At 40.1% G+C, this 18,400-nt stretch overlaps 1 protein-coding gene across 1 annotated transcript in view; it reads left to right on the forward strand.

Annotated features, from left to right (window-relative positions):
* The window catches only part of ATAD2B (ATPase family AAA domain containing 2B), a 173,536-nt gene that overhangs the window by 355 nt on the left and 154,781 nt on the right, over positions 1–18,400 (forward strand). The window lies entirely within an intron of this gene.

The raw sequence follows: 18,400 nt of genomic DNA on the forward strand, positions 1-18,400 counted from the left end.
GGAAGCCTCCAGCGGAGACCGCTCGGGCGGCGGGAGAGCGGGGCCGCGGGTGCCCCGGAGGGTGGCACCGGGCTAGGGAGGGCCGCGGCAGTGCCGTGGACCGGGCTCTTTTGTGTGGCGAGCGGAACTTGCTTCCCTCCAGGAGGAGCCGGCCGGCCGGCGCTGGGGCACCTTGGCGGGGGCACGACAACAGTCGGCGTTCCGTGCCCTTGTCCCGTCTCCAGAGGGGAATTCGTGGGGAGCACGAGCCGAGGGCCGGAGTCCCGGGGTGCAAGGGCTGGAGGGGAGAAGTGAGTTTTCTGGGGTGTCACCCTTCCCGAAAGTGTCGGCGGGCGTCTAACTTCAGCTTACTCTCCAACTGTTTGGGGGTGGTTCAAGTCGGCGAGGAAGTGAGCAGAGTGCTCCACTTGGCAGGGATGCTGAAAGAAGTTTGCAGCTACCAACTTTTAAAGGCAAAAATCAACGCTGTCGCCTCTGCAGGCGGGAGAGGTCAAACCTGATATTGGAGCTTCGAGGCTGGAGATCCAGCCAGGTAGCTAGCCAAGGTTCCCGGAGGGACAGGGTCACTAGGAGGGAGGCTTGAGAGAAACATGCATACCCAGTGGCTTGGTTAGTGGGTATTAGCATCCCCAATAGTAGAATAGCTGCTTGGATGCCCACAGTTTTGCTGTGGGAATGGGTTACAAAAAGTGCATTTGTACCAAAGTTTTAATAAATGTGTGCAGCTTCTTTTTGTTTTCATGGTGGAGAAATCTTGAAACTATATTACCCTCAGTGTAAAACTTTACCTAAATGATAGTTTTGAAGGAATTGACAAGTGTTTTTATGAGACTGGTCTTGAGTTCGAGAGTCTGTTGCTGCTTGCTAGAACAGTGGTTCCCAACCTGTGGGGGTCGAACGACCCTTTCACAGGGGTCGCCCCATTCATCACAGTACCGAAATGACAGTGATGAAGTAGCAGCGGAAATAATTTTATGGTTGGGGGTCACCACACACTACATGAGGAACTGTATTAAAGGGTCGTGGCATTAGGAAGGTTGAGAACCACTCTTCTAGAAAGAGGCCAGCTTAACCAAGAGTGATGTGACTCGGAAATGCTATTTATTAAAACACATCTTTAAATCCATACCATTTTGTTAATCTTATGGGGGAAAGCAGTTTTGATGTTCTACTGAATCTACAAGTTCACCGTTTCCTCGGACTCTTTTCTCTTAGTGCCCGATAGGCAGTTTTGACATGGATCAGAGAATGAATCTAGGCAAATTCAACACAAATATCTTACCATATTAAATTACTCTGACATGTATGTGGAAAATACTTTAGAAACTCATTCTTATTGGATAGAATATGTTTGGGGACTTAACAATGTCTTCAGTTAAAAGGCAAAAGCTACATCTGAATGTGCAAACTAGTCAGCCTAAATGTTGGAAAGGTTAGGCCTTTTGTAGAAATCCTTACAAAGATGTGAAAAGTTCTGCTTGCCCCATTTAAGTACAAATGAACTATTTAGAGTACATAGCATTTAATTGTATTATGTTATAACTGCTGGTCCTGAAGAGCAGTGTCTAACTCCTGAAGCAATTAGCTTATCTGCCACTGATTAGCTTGTGGTCCCATTTTTGAATTCATGGATCCCAATGCTGTCCTTCCCCCCCTGAGGAATAAGGTGAGGTAATTTGTCAAGCAGCTGTTATGGGGATGTTAAAAGGCAAGGGATCAATAATGTAGAAATGGACATTTGGTAGCTTTTCAATTGCTAGAAGAATGAAAGATAGTAGCACTCTTTCTTGAATGATACTAATGAAACTGTTTTACAGCCCTCTTTAAAATGTTTCAGAATCCTAACAATAGGCTAATGAAGATTTGCTCTGAAATGTGTACTTATTTTTCAGTTTTAAGAATTATGCTGTGGCTCTTGTAGGTGCTAAAATGATCTACTTGCTTTCTCAGAGACTTCAGAGATTTATTAATTGTATACAGAGACTGGCCTTATAGGCTAAGTTGTAATTCTGCTGGATTTATTAAGCTTTTGAACTAATGCAGACTATATATTCCTTTGTTGTATGTCTCTGAAGTCAATTGATTTGAATCTGGTAAGCTTTCCTCTGTAGTTGGTTTTATGTGACAGGAGTGTATCATTTTCTTGGTTCTCATAAAGCACCTTGTATAGTTATGGGTTCTGTAATAGACATTTGCTGTCACCTGCGAAGTCTTACTTCATTGAAAAGAGTTGCTCATGCTGTTGCTTCAGCAAATTTTGATTTTCATATGAAAAAATGTATTCTTTGTGTAATATGTGATTGAAGAATTTCGCTTTTGTGCTGTTGACTTCACCCTTGATATGGATTTGTCCCCTCCTTCCCCTCTGACTCTTTAGATTAGTTCCTTCACTGTGTCTAGAGACATTTGACTGACCGTGAAATTCAAGCCATGTCAACAAGACCTATAGTTTTTTGTTTTTTGTTTTTGTCTTTCCCCCTGATAGTATATGTGCGAGATAGGAGAATCTCTCCCAAATACCTAATTATAAGTAGATTCATAACCTCTGGAAACCAGCTGGACAGATGATAGGATTTCCATTTGTTGGAACTAGGGAGCCCACTCAGTGTACCTGCATGGAGAGTGTTCCGTCTCTAAGACCTAGTCCATCAAAAAAAGTGATGTATTTCTGTGAATTGTATGTTTGGCCTTTCCTGTTGGACGAACGATATTTGATTTCTGTGCATTGCTGGGGTAATTTCTGGGTAATGTTAGGTATCTGTTTACTTTATAAAAGGCTTTCCTTGTAATAGGGATATTGTCTATTTCTCTTAACTTTTCCAGAGGGAAATATGCATTACTGAGTAAAAAAAGCATTTGTTATTTTTGTATAAAAGTTTCATGGAAGTACAGTTTGGGAGAAAAAACATAGGTCAAAAATATATTCATTTTATTTAAATATAAGCTGGACATTTTAGAGAATATTGGCAGGTATCTTACCTTGAATGATAGAAAATAACTACATTAACGTTAATAGACTTTGTATTAGTGCTCCGTCAGATCACAAACTTCATATACTTTTCAATGATCAATATTTGGCATAAAATTCCCCCCCCCAGTTTTAGATTGTTTAAATTTTATCTGGAAGTAGCTTATAGGGTACCCCCCACCCCCCAGGCTCTCTGGTTCAACTGGACTATAAGCTCAATGAAGGGAGGCAGTATGTCTTTTTCTAACCGCTGTATCGTCAGTGTTTAACACAGTGTCTGACAAATGGACAGTACTCAGTAAATACTTTAAAAAATTATTGGAGGCTCTGACATATCTTTAAACATTCCATACATCAGTTGTGTCAAGCATATTTGTACATATGTTGCCATCATCATTTTCTAAACATTTACTTTCTATTTGAACTCTTGACATCAGCTTCCCCCTTTTTCCCCAGTCAATACTTGTTAAATGAATAAATAACTAGTTTTTGAAAATTTTGCTGCTAGGACTTTGATCTTTGAGGATAAATAAAACATAGCCCCCACCTTCAGAACGATAAGTGAGGGGCTTCAAAAAGTTTATAGAAAAATTCCCTTATTTTTAATTCCATTTTTCTTTGAACTTTTTGAAAGTTGATGAGCCTCATCCCTGTGTGTGTGTTTTGTATGCATGGTATGTATATGAAAAATTATTAACAAAATACCTTAGTTCATAACAAGTGCCACATGAATGACAGCATGCATGTGAAAAAGTTCTTATTTTACTCATTGAGCGTATTGGTGGAACTGCTCTTTTGAATCTTTAAAGGTGCCTTTTTCTGAGGCAGCTGTATTCTGAGTGCCTATAACACTGTCTGTTGGATATAGTAGTCAATTAGTGTTTTTTTGACTGAATGCAAAGTATGCTTTCTCATTTTCAATTATTGTTGTACTGCAAGTCTTCACTTTGGCTATGTTTAGTTATGCTTTGCCTTTCTGGCCATTTGGTGGTAGCCTAATGAGAGAGACAGGCGTAAACTAAGGTTTTCATAATATTTCATATGTGCCAGCTCTTGTTTAATGCTATCTAATTTAATCCCTGCATCAATCCCAAGAGGATTGATCAATCACCCCCCCATTGTATAGCTAAGGAAATGGAGTAAACAAGGAGGTTGAATGGCTTATAAAAGACAAAGTGGGTAGCAAGTTGTAAGAGTAATATGTAGTTCTAGCTCTAATATCTCATGCGTTTCTTTACTTCAGTACTCTTTGCTGTTCAATCAGTAGTTTCCACCAATATCTGAAATAAATGAAGGAGGCAACTGCTATCCAGTACTGAAATATGAGTGTCTCATAGTGTTGTGGAAACAGTCCGGTTTTCTACTATGAGGTGAGCTTTTTGAAACCCCTCATGGTCCCTGCTATGTGAAGTTGTGGTGTCTAGGATTGTATTGAAACAAAAGTAAAAACAGTAGCCAGTAGTAGGGATATGAAATCCAAGACATTGGTTTTACTAATAGATTGCTGTGTGATTTTTACAGAGTTGGGGTGGGAGTGTAAGGAGAGGGGCAGGCCTATCATACATTGATGATCAATGCAATAATTTTGCTTCCCAGTAACGTGAGTTTGGTGTTTCGTGGTCGCCAACCAGGGGTACTTGGTGCTGGCATCTTCTCCTCTGCTTGGTCATATTGAAATGTCAGTGTGTGCGTTTTCGCTTATGCTCTGGGAATCTCTGTCTAGAGAGGAGATAAGGGTTTTCTATGTGAAAAAGTTAGAATTTAAACCTTCTGTAACGATCTAATAGTTAAATGTGCAGATTGTGGGTTTGATCCTGACTCCTGCTGCCCCGTGCACACAGAGCAGAATTGCACTTTATAGAGCTTTCATGCCTGTGACTTTTTGGAAGCCGATTGCCGGGTCTGCCTTTCAAGTTGTCTCTGAGTGGGTTTGAACTGCTAACTTTTTGGCCAGTAATCAAATATTTAGTCACTTGTGGCACTCAGGCACTCCCATATATGAAGATGTTGTTGTTCCATGCCTTTGAGTTGATTCTGACGCAGGACTGGAAAAGAGCAGAGTAGCCTACAGTGTTTCCTAGGCTGGACTTCTGATGGGAGGGCATGGGGAGGCCGTCTCGCTCAGGGAGCAGCTGCGATGTTTGAACCGCTGACCTTTAGGTTAGCAGCTGATTGCCTTAACCTCTGTGCCACCAGGGCTCCATGCCTACTAATAATGGGGGGGGGGCACTTTAAAAACAACAGATGATTGCCATGGAGACAATTCTGACTCATAGGAACCATATAGGACTTTTCACCATAGGGTTTCCAAGCCTACTTCTTTAGGGAAGTAGGCTGTCATCTCTTTGTCCTCGCGGAGGGACTGGTGTGGGGAGATTTGAACCCTGACCATTAAGTTAGCAACTGAGCGCTATAGCACTGTGCCACCAAGACTCTTTGTAATGAAGATACATCTAGTACATTAAACATGCCTAGCATTATTAGTTTGTGTCTGTGTTCTGGGACCCAAACAGTGCTGTTTTAGATACCATTAAATGATATATTCTGTAATCTTGTCAGACACAAATTTGGAGATAATCCAGAGCCTGGCTTTTAGTGAATGGACTTAATTGTTCTTATGTTCATTCATTCATTAAATACCAAGCTGTGATTACACTAAAATGAGCCACAGTAGAGCACTAGGGAAGTGCTTGCCTGCTAACTGAAAGGTAGATGGTTCATACCCACCAGTAGTTTCTCTGTGGGAGAAAGACGTGGCAGGCTGCATCTCTAAAGGTTACATACAGCCTTGGAAACCCCATGTTACATGGATCAGTTCTACTCTATCCTGTAGGTCACAATGAGATGGATTTGACTTGACAGCTGCAGCTTTGTTGACACTAAAATGTATGTGCCATGTAGGCAAGCATTTTTGGCTCTGGTTCTCCATGTTTATAGTCACTCATATGCATTTGTTGCTGTTGGTAGTTTCGGTTGGCTCTGACTCGTGATGATTGGTATGCTTGAGTCCATAGCTTCTAGCAATAATCCATAGATTATAGCAACACACAGTGAGTTGATGTGAGTTAGAACTGACTCGATGGGAATATTGAATATGTATCTAATTCAATAATCCCCTGCTATCTACTTGATTCCAACTCACATTGACCCTTTATAAAGTTTCTGTGACTGGAAAGCTTATTTATATATTTAGAAAGCTTTTTGAGAGTAGCCAGCCTCATTTTGTCCCAAGGGACTACTGGTGGGTTTAAATAACTAACTAACGTTTCTGGGCAGAGTGGAGCTTTGTAGTTCCCATTTTTCCTGCTTGGAGAGCATCGAGCATCTTACTCTGAGTTAGTGCACCCAGTGGCATCACCTGGGAAGGTTCTCTTAGGTCACAGTGAAATTTTTCCTACAAGCACTTTAGCTCAAACATTGTTTTTTTTTGTGATGGCCGAATTAAGAGACTGTGGGGCTGTGAAATTTTTTTTCCTGTTTGGAAAAAATGCCGTAGAAACTGTTGTGATGTTGAACACGGCTTGCAAGAACAGTGCTATGGGAAAAACTCAAAGATATGAAGGTTTTTTTCATTTCAAAAAAGGTGACACGTTTGATGACAAATCTCGTTCCGGATGTTCCTCAACTTCCCAAACAGGTGAAAATGTCGACTCGTAGTGCATTTGGAGTTTGTTCCACGAGGTCAGACTGTAATCAAGCTTTCTATTTAGAGGTTCTGAAAATATAGCCTAACAGGCTATATTGTGGCAAAAAAGGCCTGATTTGTGGCAGACGGGGGACTGGTTTTGCCACCATGACAATGCACCTGCTCATGCAGCCATATCAGTGCACCAATTTTTTTAGCAAAACACAAGATGCCTCTCTTGCCCCACACACCTTACTTACCTCGCTCCTGGGAATGAAGAAGGACATGAAAGGGCAGTAAGTTGACAATGCATAAGGTAGAGAAAAAAACGAGGGAGGTGCTGTTAGCTATCCAAACAGATGAGTTTGAAAAAACGTTTCCAAGAATGGAATTGCAGATTTGACAAGTGTATTAAGTGTAACGGAGAGTACTTTGAAGATGATAAGGTTGTTTTGTAAAAAAACCAAACAAACACATAGCTTTTTTTTGGGGGGGGATTCTGTTGTTTTTTTGGGGGGGTGTCTATATATTTGGGTATATATACTATATACTCTATATGTCTATCTATCTAATCTCATCTCGAGAATTCAGTGTGGTAGACACGGACTTGATTCACGTTAGGCACTGCTATCAGCAGTCTGTCTGTAGTGGCTTGTGTGTTGCTAAGGTACTGAACCAGTTTCAGGGAAGTTTGCATACTAGAATGGGCAGGGGAGAAAGACTTGGTGACTTTCTGAAAATCAACCCCGTGGATCATAACGGTCAGATTCACAGCGTTTTGTTCTGTTGCAGATGGGCTTGTGTGGGGGTTGACTCTGGCAGCTAACAAGGACAGTGGCTGTGTTGCTAGGTACCATGCCACTTCATGTACAACAGAACCAGACACTGCCTAATCCAATGACATCCTCATTGTTTTTATGCCTGAGCTCACTCACTGTTACAGTAACAGTGCCCATCAAAAAGGGTCTCCCTCATTTTCTCTAACCCACTACTTTATCAAGCATTTTGTCTTTCTCCAGTAATTGATCTCTAATCATGTGTCTAGCAAGAGACGAAGTCTTGCCATCCTTGCTTCTAAGGAGCACTTTGGCTGTACTTTCTCCAAGACAGAGTTGCTTTGTTTTTCTGGCAGTTCACCATGTAGTCAGTCAGTCAGTCAGTCAGTCAGTCAGTATTCTTTGCCAACACTTTGGTCTTTTTTTATTGCCCAGCTTTCTGATGTATATGGGGTAATACTTTGGGTTGGGTCAGGTCCATCTTAGTCCTCAAAGGGACATTTTTGCTTTTTAACAAGCGGAAAGTCTTTTGCTGCAGATTGTCCAAAGTAATATGTTGTTTGGTTTCTTTCTTTCTTCCTTTCTTTCTCTCTTCCTTCCTTCCTTCCTTTCTTCCCTCCCTCCCTCCCTCCCTTCCTTCCTTCCTTCTTGCTTGCTTTCTTGCTTTTGTTGTTTGGTTTCTTGACTGCTCTTTGGGCATTGATTATTGATCCAAGAAGAATGAAATTTTTAACAGCTTCAATTTCTCTGCCATTTATCATGATGTTTGTTGGTTGTTATAGGGACTAAAAAATGTTTAGATGTAATTCACACTGAAGGGTATGGTCTCCCTCTCCCTTCATCAGTAGGTGCATCAAGTAGTCTTTGCATTCAGCCATACTGCAGGTTGCTAATGAGTTTTCCTCTAATCCTGGTATACTTCTTTGTATAGTCCAGCTTATCAGATTATTTACCTAGACTCCACATGAACACAGTAAGTAAGGTGTTGTAGAATTCTCATTCTTTGTAATGCCACCTCTAATTTATGTTTCACACAGTTGAATGCTTTTGCATAGTTAATAAAACACAGGTAAATACCTCTCTGGTGTTATATTATAGTCTTTCTGCCAACATCCAGTTTTCTTCATCTGTGATGATGACATCCCATGTCCTTTTCTGAATGTGGCTTGAATTTCTGGCATCTCACTGTTGAGGTGCTGCTGTAACTGGTTTTGAATTACAGTATATATGTGATATTGATTCAAAACCCAAACCAAAATCACTGCCATCAAGTGGATTCCAACTCATTGTGGCCCTGTAGGACACTGTCCCTGTGGGTATCTGAGACTGTACATCTTTAAGGGAGTAGAAAGCCTCTTTATGTTCAAGAGCAGTTTCAGTCTCTTCCAATTTTTACTTTTCTTACCTGTCTTATTAATGACTTTTTGTTTTCATCATTTATGATGCCCTTGTTGTCACCCCACAACTCATTAAATCATCTATAATTAGTATTCAGTGCATTGAATCTGTTCTTGAGCTGGTGTCTGAATTCAGGTAGGATATACTCAAGGTTGCACTTCAGTTCTTAAGAACTTATCACTTTCAAAAAAAAAAAAAAAAAAAGAACTTATCACTTTCTTCCACTTCAGCTTGCATGTGATCAGTTGATGGTCTGGCTCTGTAGTTGGATCATGATCTTGTTCTGATTGTGGTTCTTCATCATTTTCCACAAATGTAGTTTTGATCCCGGTACACTCTGTCTGGTGAGGTCCACGTGTATAGTGGCCATTATGTTGTTGAAAAAAGATATTTCCAATGAGTAGGTCACTGGTTTTGCACACTTCTGTCATGCATCTCTGGTATTGTTTCTATCACTGAGCCTATATTTTCTAACTGTTAATCTTGATGTGCTGTTGGGATGATTGTTAATGGCAAGTTCGGCAGTTTAAACCCAACAGCCACCTAAAGAGAGAAAGATGAGGCTGTCCGCTCCTGTAAAGATTTATGTTGCTTGTTTCTGCCTTTTGCATTCCAGTCATCCGTAATGAATTATCAACGCACCTTGACTTGTTTGATCAATTTCAAATCACAGGAGTTGGTAAAAATGCTCATTTTCTCCCTCTTTGGCATTTGTGCTTGGTGTATAAATTTGACTAATGCAATATTAGTTGGTCTTCTTTGTAGTGCGATACTTTGTTCACTTCCATATGTAGTGTCACTGACAGTGTTGTGCTTCTGTATAGATCTTGAACCAAATTTTTTTTCTGACAATATATATGATGCTATTCTTCAATTTGTTATTCTTGGTGTTGTAGACTATATGATTATCTGATTCAAAATGGTCAATATCAGTTCATTTCAGTTCACCAGTGCTTAGGATAGCTATTTTTAAATGCTCCAAGACATTTTTGATGACTTCCAGTTGTGATGACTTCCAAAGCTATGTTGTAGTTACCACATTAAGGTTCCCTTCTTACATTAATGTCGTGGATTATCTCATTATATGTCTCTAGTGCTGGAGTAATAAAAACTAAGCCTATTGTGTAGCCATTTGCAACTCAAAGTGATCCTGTGAAACACCAGAATAGCTCTGTAGGACTTTCAAGGTTGTGATCTTTATGGAAGGATAGGCTCACATCTTTCTCAGAGCTGCTAGTAGGTTTGAACCTCTGACTTTTGGGTTAGCAGATAACAGTTAACAACTGTATTATCAGGGCTCTTTGACATACTTCAGGAAACCCACTGACATCAGATGATTTCCGACTCATAGTGATCCCCAGACAGCCTCGTCTTTCTTTTTTTTAATAAGTCATTTTATTGGGGGCTCATACAGCTCTCATCACAGCCCACACAGCCATCCATTGTTTCAAGCACATCTGTTGTCATCATCACTTTCAAAACATTTTCCCTCTACTTGAGCCCTTGCCATCAGTTCCTCATTTTCTCCCTCCCCATCCCCCTACCCTCATCTTTTTTCTCATAGTGGGTGGTGGTTTGAACTGTGTGAAAACTTTGCCTTTAGCAGTCCAATGTTTACCTGACTACCATTGGGGCTCTGTCCTTGATATAATCATAGGCGCTTTAATACATTTTGTGTAAGGTATTAGGCAATCAAGGTAATTAATGTGTATGAAGTTATATTGATCCCACAAAACCAAGTAAATATAGCTTTACTTGAGACTATAGCTACTGCCAGGCAATAGGAGTTATCTATGCTATGTCACTTGATTCTTTTTATAATTTCAGGGAGTACCTAGTAGTTTTCTGTATTACAGTGGTAATGCAGCAATATAAAATTACTCTGTCCAGTTTCTAAGTCTGGCATTTTTAGTACCATACGTTGCTTTTCATTTTAAGTGATACATTTTTAGCTAAAATAGCTTTATATTCTATGAAGAAAATTGTTCATATGGTTTTTATGTTTCCACAGTTCTGTAGTAATTTGGTCATTTCCTGTACATTTATTTAGAGTGTTTGTGTTGCAATAGTTAAAACACTCGATTGCTGACCAAGAAGTTGATAGTTCTAATTTACCAGCTGCTCTGCGGGAGAAAAGGGCTGATAAACTGCTCCCATAACGCTTTTCAGCCCAGAAACACTTATGTGGCAGTCCTATTCTTTCACTTCTAAGGTCCCTATGGTTGGAAAATGACATACAACACGGAGATACCTTTTCCTTTTCTGCATTTTGCCATGATTATGTAGAAGTATTAACCTGGTAAGCCCATTGCTCTTGAGGATTTGAAGGGAAATGTAGGCTGTTTTGAGTGCCTGTCGTTTCAGGATTTTGTGGACTGATGCTGGTCATGAGGAAGTAAATAGCAGTATGATTTTTTGTTTGCTGCTGTCTTGGAGACCACTGTCTCTGCATTTCCTTTTACAAATGGAAGAACAGGAAACCAGCTACTCTCCTAAGCTTTCTCATGAAAACAGGAGTACTGGGTTACTTGTACCATAAAAGATAGAGCAAAAGAGATTTGCTTTCTGAAGGAAATTTGAAAAGATCATACCCATACACTTTCTATCTAACTTGGGGAAAATATTCCTGTTCAGTTTTCTCTTTCTTGGCTCTCCAAGGAAGGACTTTTAAAAACATATGTTGTCCTTTTCTATGGTTCTTTTTCTTCTAGTGATAAGCAAATAGATTTTCTTCTCTTAAAACCTTTCTCTGGTGTCTTGGAGTTTGTTATATCTTTAAACCTACTGTCTTATTTCCAGTCATTCCCTCTACTTTCTCACTACTCATTCAGAATTTTACTTAGTCATTTCAAAAAAATTGCCCTTTTAGAAGTTAAGATAGGTTCACAATGATGAAATCCATGTTTGTCAGCTAGCTTTAGTCCTTTCTCTGTGAGAAGTCCTAGTGGTGCTGTGGATTAGGCATTGGGTTGCTGCTAACCACAAAGCCATTGGTTCAAATCCACTAGCTACTCCATGGGAGGAAAATGAGACTGTTCCCACAAAGGTTTATAGCCCCAGAAACGGCATAAGGTCACCAGGAGTCAGAGTTGGCTCAGTGGCAGTGGGTTTTAGTCCTGTTTAGTCTTTTTGGAGCCAAAGTTCAGTTTTGCTTGTTTTAATGAGCCCACTGTATTTTTTCTCTCTCCTCCAATAGAGGCCCTTTGAAAAATTCTGACTTTTGTCTTCTTGGTTTTTTTTTTTTTTTTTTTAATTCTGGTAAGGTTGAAAATGTACAGAGCAAATAATAGCTTTCTATTCAACAATTTATACACTGTTATTCAACAATTTATAACTGTTTCAGGATAGTGGGTGCAATTCTTTCAGTGTAGCAGGACTCTCTTCCTCCTTCCTCCCAGGGTTCCCTGTATGCATTTGCCCTTTCCTGCCCCTCTTGGTGTCTGAGCTTCATTTTGGGGAAAATCTTTCCTCTTTAGCCTAGTCTGGATAAATTGACCCAACGGGCTCTGTCTTCACGAGTGTTAGCGTTCATTTTATAGGCTGGCTTGTGGTTTGGCTGCAAGGGGTGGGTTCACTGCCAGGTTTGAAAGGTGTCTAAGGGCCACAGTTTGGGGGCTTGAGATGTGTCAATCAGTACTGCCCTTTTAGCAATCATTTCTTCCAAAAACACCCTCTGCCTTTGAGTTGATTTGACTCCTAGTGACCTGATAGAATTAGATTAGAAATGCCCATGTGGGTTTCTAATGATATACTCTTTATGGGAATAGAAAGCCTCTTCTTTCTCTGGTGGGCTTGAGTTGCTGACCGTGGGGTTAGCGGCCCCATGTGTAGCCCAAGATACAACCAGGTCTTCTTAATAATTCCTTAGGTGATGTATTATAATTATGTACTCTATGCCTGTGGCTATAATCCCATGTAGAGGGTGTTTTTTGCTAGGCTGATGGACAGCATAAAGGTGGGATCAAGTCTTGACCTTAGTAGAGGGTGTGAACCAAGTCATACCTTTTGTTTCCTTAGGGCTTTGCTCTGCTGAAAGACAAAAACCACACCTTCATCAAAGCCATTCCTCTGTTTCACAGCCATCTCAGAAGCAGAGAGAGAAATAGCAGGGCCATCAGAAGTTCAGATCTCTGAAATGGCAGAGACCTAGACCAGAGGCACCAGAGACCAAGGAACATAGTAAAGGAACTAGGTTTATGCCAGGGGTCCAGGCAAGGAAACCATGAAGAAGAACAGGGGAGGGGAGCAGGGCCGAGACTCTGGAACTGTGAGGCAGGGTGGCAGCTGGGCTTCCTGATCCATGGAGGCAGAAGCCAAGGGACCACATGGAGAGAAACTGGGCAGCTGGCTGACGAGAGGTGTTACTGTGGACTAGTGATTGTATCCTTACTGTCTACGGATTCTGATTTGTCAGAATTTTAGTTTTTAGTTTTTCTAAACCCCTCCCCGCCTCCCATAATTGTGAATATTGTCTGTGAGGTCTCTGTGGCAATGTAATGAAATATTGAAACTGGCATACAAGCAAGAGTATCATGGATGGAGCAGTTGGTGTCCGAGTAGGTATAGAAGGATGGTGCATGGGGGCATGTCTGATCTCTGCCTCATGCAAGCGGGGAAGCCAGAAGAGGTCAAGTATACTATGGGTTCCACTGTCTCTACCAGATCAGTCAGTCTGGACTTTTATTGCACAGTTTTCTCTCATCCTGTCCAGGGCTTTCTATGATCCCAATCAGAAAAGTTGGTAGCTGTCGGTGGGCACCATTTACATAGTTCTAGTCTCAGGTTAGTGGAGATTGTGGTTCATGGGAACCATTATTAGTTCTTTGGACTGTTATTTTGAGTCTTTGATTTTCTTCATTCTTTTCTCCGGACAGGGAGAGACCTATTGTAGATGGCCATTCCTTAGCTTTTAAGACCCTACTTGCTACGTAACAGCAGTAGGATGCAGAATATTCTTTGTGCACCATGTTTTCATATTTTACTTAGCTGTCTCTTGAGATGGTCCTAAGTTCCTATGTCCAGTGACTCATGTCTTCAAGGTATTAGTTCTGCCTGAGAAGTTTTCATTACTTTGTTTCACTTGACCTACTATACTGATTTATATACAAGTGAATGCCAGTACAGGTGTAGAAATATCCTCTGCCATGCCTACATGTGTTCATGGGCGTAGTCCTGTTTATCCACCCATACCTGTTCAGCTTGTCTGTCTGCCTGTGCATCTACTCTGCCCCTGTTTTTCATTCTGTATATTACCTATGTCCCTTTTCCTTTATTGCCCTGTTTCATATTTCTTGCCCTAATTCAACAACATAAATGATGACTATACACACAGACCTCACCAGATGAAATTCAGAGGAATCAAATTGACAACATTTGTAGGAAGAGATCGTGGAGAAGATCAATATCATCAGCCAAAATAAGGGCAGGAATTAAGAAGCCAACAGGAAGAACACACTCAGCACATCTCAAGTTGAAAGTACTTCATTACTTGCAATGAAGTAAAAATTCAAGCTCAGTTGCAATACTGAAGGATTCTATGGGCAAAATATATATTTAAAAAATAATTTTATTGGGGGCTCATACAACTCTTATCCCAGTCCATCCATCCCTCCATGGTGTCAAGCACAGTTGTACATGTTGCCATCATCATTTTCAAAGCATTTTCTTTCTACTTGAGCCCTTGGTATCAGCTCCTCATTTTTTTCCCCTCCCTCCTCTTCCCTTCTCCCCCCTCATGAACCCTTGATAATTTATAAATTATTATTATTTTTTCATGTCTTGCACTGTCCGATGTCTCCCTTTACCCCTTTGTCTGTTGTCCATCCCACTGGGAGGAGGTTATAGGTAGGTCATTGTGATTGGTTCTCTCTTTCTCCTCCCACCTTCCCCTTCCCCTCCTGGTATGGCTACTCTCAATATTGGTCCCAAGGAGTTTATCTGTCCTGTATTCCCTGTGTTTCTAGCTCTTAATCTGTGCTCTATGGGCAAAATATTGAACCATTCAGGAAGCATCAAAAGAAGATGCAAGGAATCCAGTTACTGTAGCACAAAGAATTGATTAGCATCACTCCTTACAAGAGGGTAGCATATGCCACCAAGAACTGTTGGCTTCAAAGGAAGAAGTCCAAGCTGCACTGAAGGCGTATTGAAAAACAGGGCTCCAGGAATTGGTTGAATACCTGTGAAATGTTTCAACTAGCTTCAAAATGAAGCACTGGGCGCACTCACTAACTTATGCCAAGGAATTTGGAAAACAGCTATCTGGCAACCAACTGGAATAGATCCATTTTTGTGCCTATTCCAAAGAAAGGCAATCCTACAGTATGAGGAAAAAAGTGAACAATACTAATATGCAAGCAAAAGTTTGCTGAAGATAATTAAAAAATGGCTACAGCATCACATTCAAAGGGAGCTACCAAAAATTCAAGCTGATTTTGAAAGAGCACATGCCATGAGAAATATCATTGCTGATATCAGAAGGATCTTGGTTAAAGCAGAGAACACCAGAATGATGTTTAATTGTGTTTATTGACTAGGTAAAGGCCATGAACAAGATTGGGAATTTCAGAACACTTAGGCTCATATGGAACCAGCACATAGACAAAGAGGCAGACAGCCTTCTCTCTCTCACTTGGAGTGGATGGTGGATTTGAACTGCCGACTTTTCGATTAGCAGCCCAACACTTACCTGACAGTGTTATCAGGCTTCCCTTTATTTATGTAAACCAACTGCCATTGAGTTGGTTCCCCCCCACTTATTAATAAATCTTTACAATAAATAAGCATATTTTTACTGAGAACATACTCATGTCTGCCATGTGTCGGAAGTGAAAATGAAAGAGTTCATGATCCACTGGAGAACTCATGTTATCTCAAGAGAGTGGCACGGAAACAATTATAGTAAGTGCGTGTATGCTCGAGTTGTGTGTCAGGTTCTAACGGTACCAGAGAAGAGCTGCCTAATACTTTGATTAGAAACTTTGATAGGGCGGTAGGAGTGGAATATATTATTGAGAATAAACCTTGATTTCACTTGAAAAATAAAATGAGAAGAGTAAACTCAGGAGAGGTAAACAAGTAAGCGATTATTAGAAAATGTACAGGTTTGAAAGGCAGGATGTTCGTGTGCACATGGTTGGAGTTAAGACGGGATATTTTTTGCAAAGCTTTTTATTCCTTTGTCAGTAACTGAAGTTCACCTGAAACGAAGCAAGGAGTCAATGAAGAATTTTAAACATGTTAAGATTTGACGCTAAGAAATGTTTACTCTTGTGGCACTGTGATCTTTTAAAGCACTTTCTGACCTTTATAAAACACTCACATCTCACCAGGGCCACATTATTGGTTCCAATCTTAATGAGAGCAGTTGCCTCATCTTGTTGCTATGGAGCAGCTTGTGGGCGTAATCTCTGACTTTGTGGTTAGCAACCCAGTGCTTAACCCACTGTGCTACCAAGGCTTCCTAATTGAGTATAAATTTGTTAAATCATTAACAACAGAGGAGTAGGAATTCTTCTTTCCTGTATTAGCGTTAGGAGCCCTGATGGCACAGTAGGTTATGTGCTGGGTGAGCAGCAGTTTGAAACCACTAACTGCTCCTCGGGAGAAAGGCAAGGCTTTCTACTCCTGGAGAGAGAGATTTACAGTTTCAAAACCTCAGGGGCTTGGTCTACATGCACTGTCTGATAGGGTCACTATAAGTTGAAATTGATGCTATTCTCAAATTCTTTTTTGCCTAATTTCAGGACATTTGTGATAGACTAGTGCTTAGTATTTTTGGTGGCTGCATGAGTTGTGATTTTAGAGACTCGGAGACTTGAGGGTAAAGTAATTTAACAAATTAAAAAAAAAGTTGAACTATTTCAAAAAGTTAGAACTTAGAGCAAAAGTTCACTTTATTCTTTAATAATCAAAAGAAGTTTATTTCGCTTTTTTTTTGTGTAGGATTTGACAAGATTATTATTAGACTTATACGGTATCTCATCCTTCAGTTATATTCTATGCTTATTATATTACAACATTCTCTCCCCCCATTTCTATAGAAAACTCCACCATTTTTGAAAGTCCACTTCATTTATGAAGTATTCCTTAATCTCCACTAGGAGTAATCATTTTCTTGTGCCTCCCTTTCAGAGAATTGTGCACTTCTATTATGTAGTTGCTATCAAGTCAGCTTTGACTCTTGGCAGTTTTACTTATAACAATGCCACGTTGTCCGCCCCTGTGCTAGCTTTGTTATTGTTGCCATGTTTGAATTCAGTGTTGCAGGTTCTGTGCCAGTCCATCCTATTGGGAGTTTCCCTCTTTTGGCTGATTTTCTCCTTCATCAAACTTGATATTCTTTCCTGTAGGGGAGAGGTGAATCCTTGCTTCAAAGGATTCTGGTTTGGGAGATTCAGTATTCTTCGCCAGAACCATGGTTTGAAAATATCAAGTCTTGATGTTTTTCTCATTGTCTCGCCTTAGCATGCAAAGAAAGTGATGAAAATATAGCTTGGCTCATGTATACCTTAGTCATCAAAGGCGTATCTTTGTGTCCTAACACTTTTGTTTGTTTGTTTTCTTTTGAATTTTTTTCTTCTTTTTCTTTTGTCCTAACACTTTCAAGAGGTCTTTTGCAACATATTTACCCAAAGCAATATTTGAATTTTTTGACTGCTGTTTCCATGGACACTGATTGTTAATCCAAGTAGAATGAAATGATCTTTTCAGTTTTTTTGGTTGGGAAAAGAGTTATAGAAAGAACTATAGAAAGAAAGAGTCATAGAAAGAAAGTTTGTTGGAGAAAGAACTCCTGTAAAGAGTTATAGTCTTGGAAACCCATAAGGGCAATTCTACCTTGTTCTGAAAGGTCACCAATAGTCAGAATCAGACTCAATGACAGTGAAGTTTGAGTGGAAGTTCAGTTTTGTCTTTCTTTATTAAATTCATTTTTGCGGATTTTCATTTTTTCATGCTCTGGTGTAATCCGTATAAAAGACTTGTCGTTTACCTTCATTGGTAAGTGCTTCAAGTCATCTTCCCTTTGACAAGCCAAGTTGTTTCATGTCCTAGGAGATGCCTGTCTTCCTCATGGATTGTAATCTCTCTGACACAGATTGCTTAATGGCTGTGTGTAGATTGCACAATTTCTCTTAAATATGTTGTCATGAAACTGGTAACGCCTTTCCTCAAAGGGTTTGGTTATAATTAGTTAGCAGTGTACTTTGAAGATGGAAAAGTTAAACATTATGATCATCCTATTAAAGGTGAGGTATTAGTATCAGGTTTGTAGGTAAAAGCTTTCCCAAAGCATGAAGTTAATTAAATGATGCTGAAGTAATTATTTTGTACCTATTTACAATTTAGTTGTTGCGTTACTTAAACCTCTAGATTTCTGTAGAGGGGAGAAGGCTTCTGTAAGGATATTTATTCTCATATCTCCATCAGAGCTGCAGATGATTCAAACCTTCCCCTGATGAGCTAAATACAATAGTGTGAGCTTCATATTAGACTATGACATATGCCATAGATTCTCAAATGTTAGTCCCTTGAAGGCCCTCATTGGAAAATGCCCCACTTCCAGAGATTTTAGTTTAATAGGCTATATTTCTTTAATGAGAAACCCAAGTGATTTCTTTTAAAAAATTTTTT

This window comes from Echinops telfairi, unplaced genomic scaffold (genome assembly GCF_000313985.2).
Source record: "Echinops telfairi isolate 266 unplaced genomic scaffold, ASM31398v2 ScPeMD7_9;HRSCAF=40, whole genome shotgun sequence".
Lineage (NCBI taxonomy): Eukaryota > Metazoa > Chordata > Mammalia > Afrosoricida > Tenrecidae > Echinops > Echinops telfairi.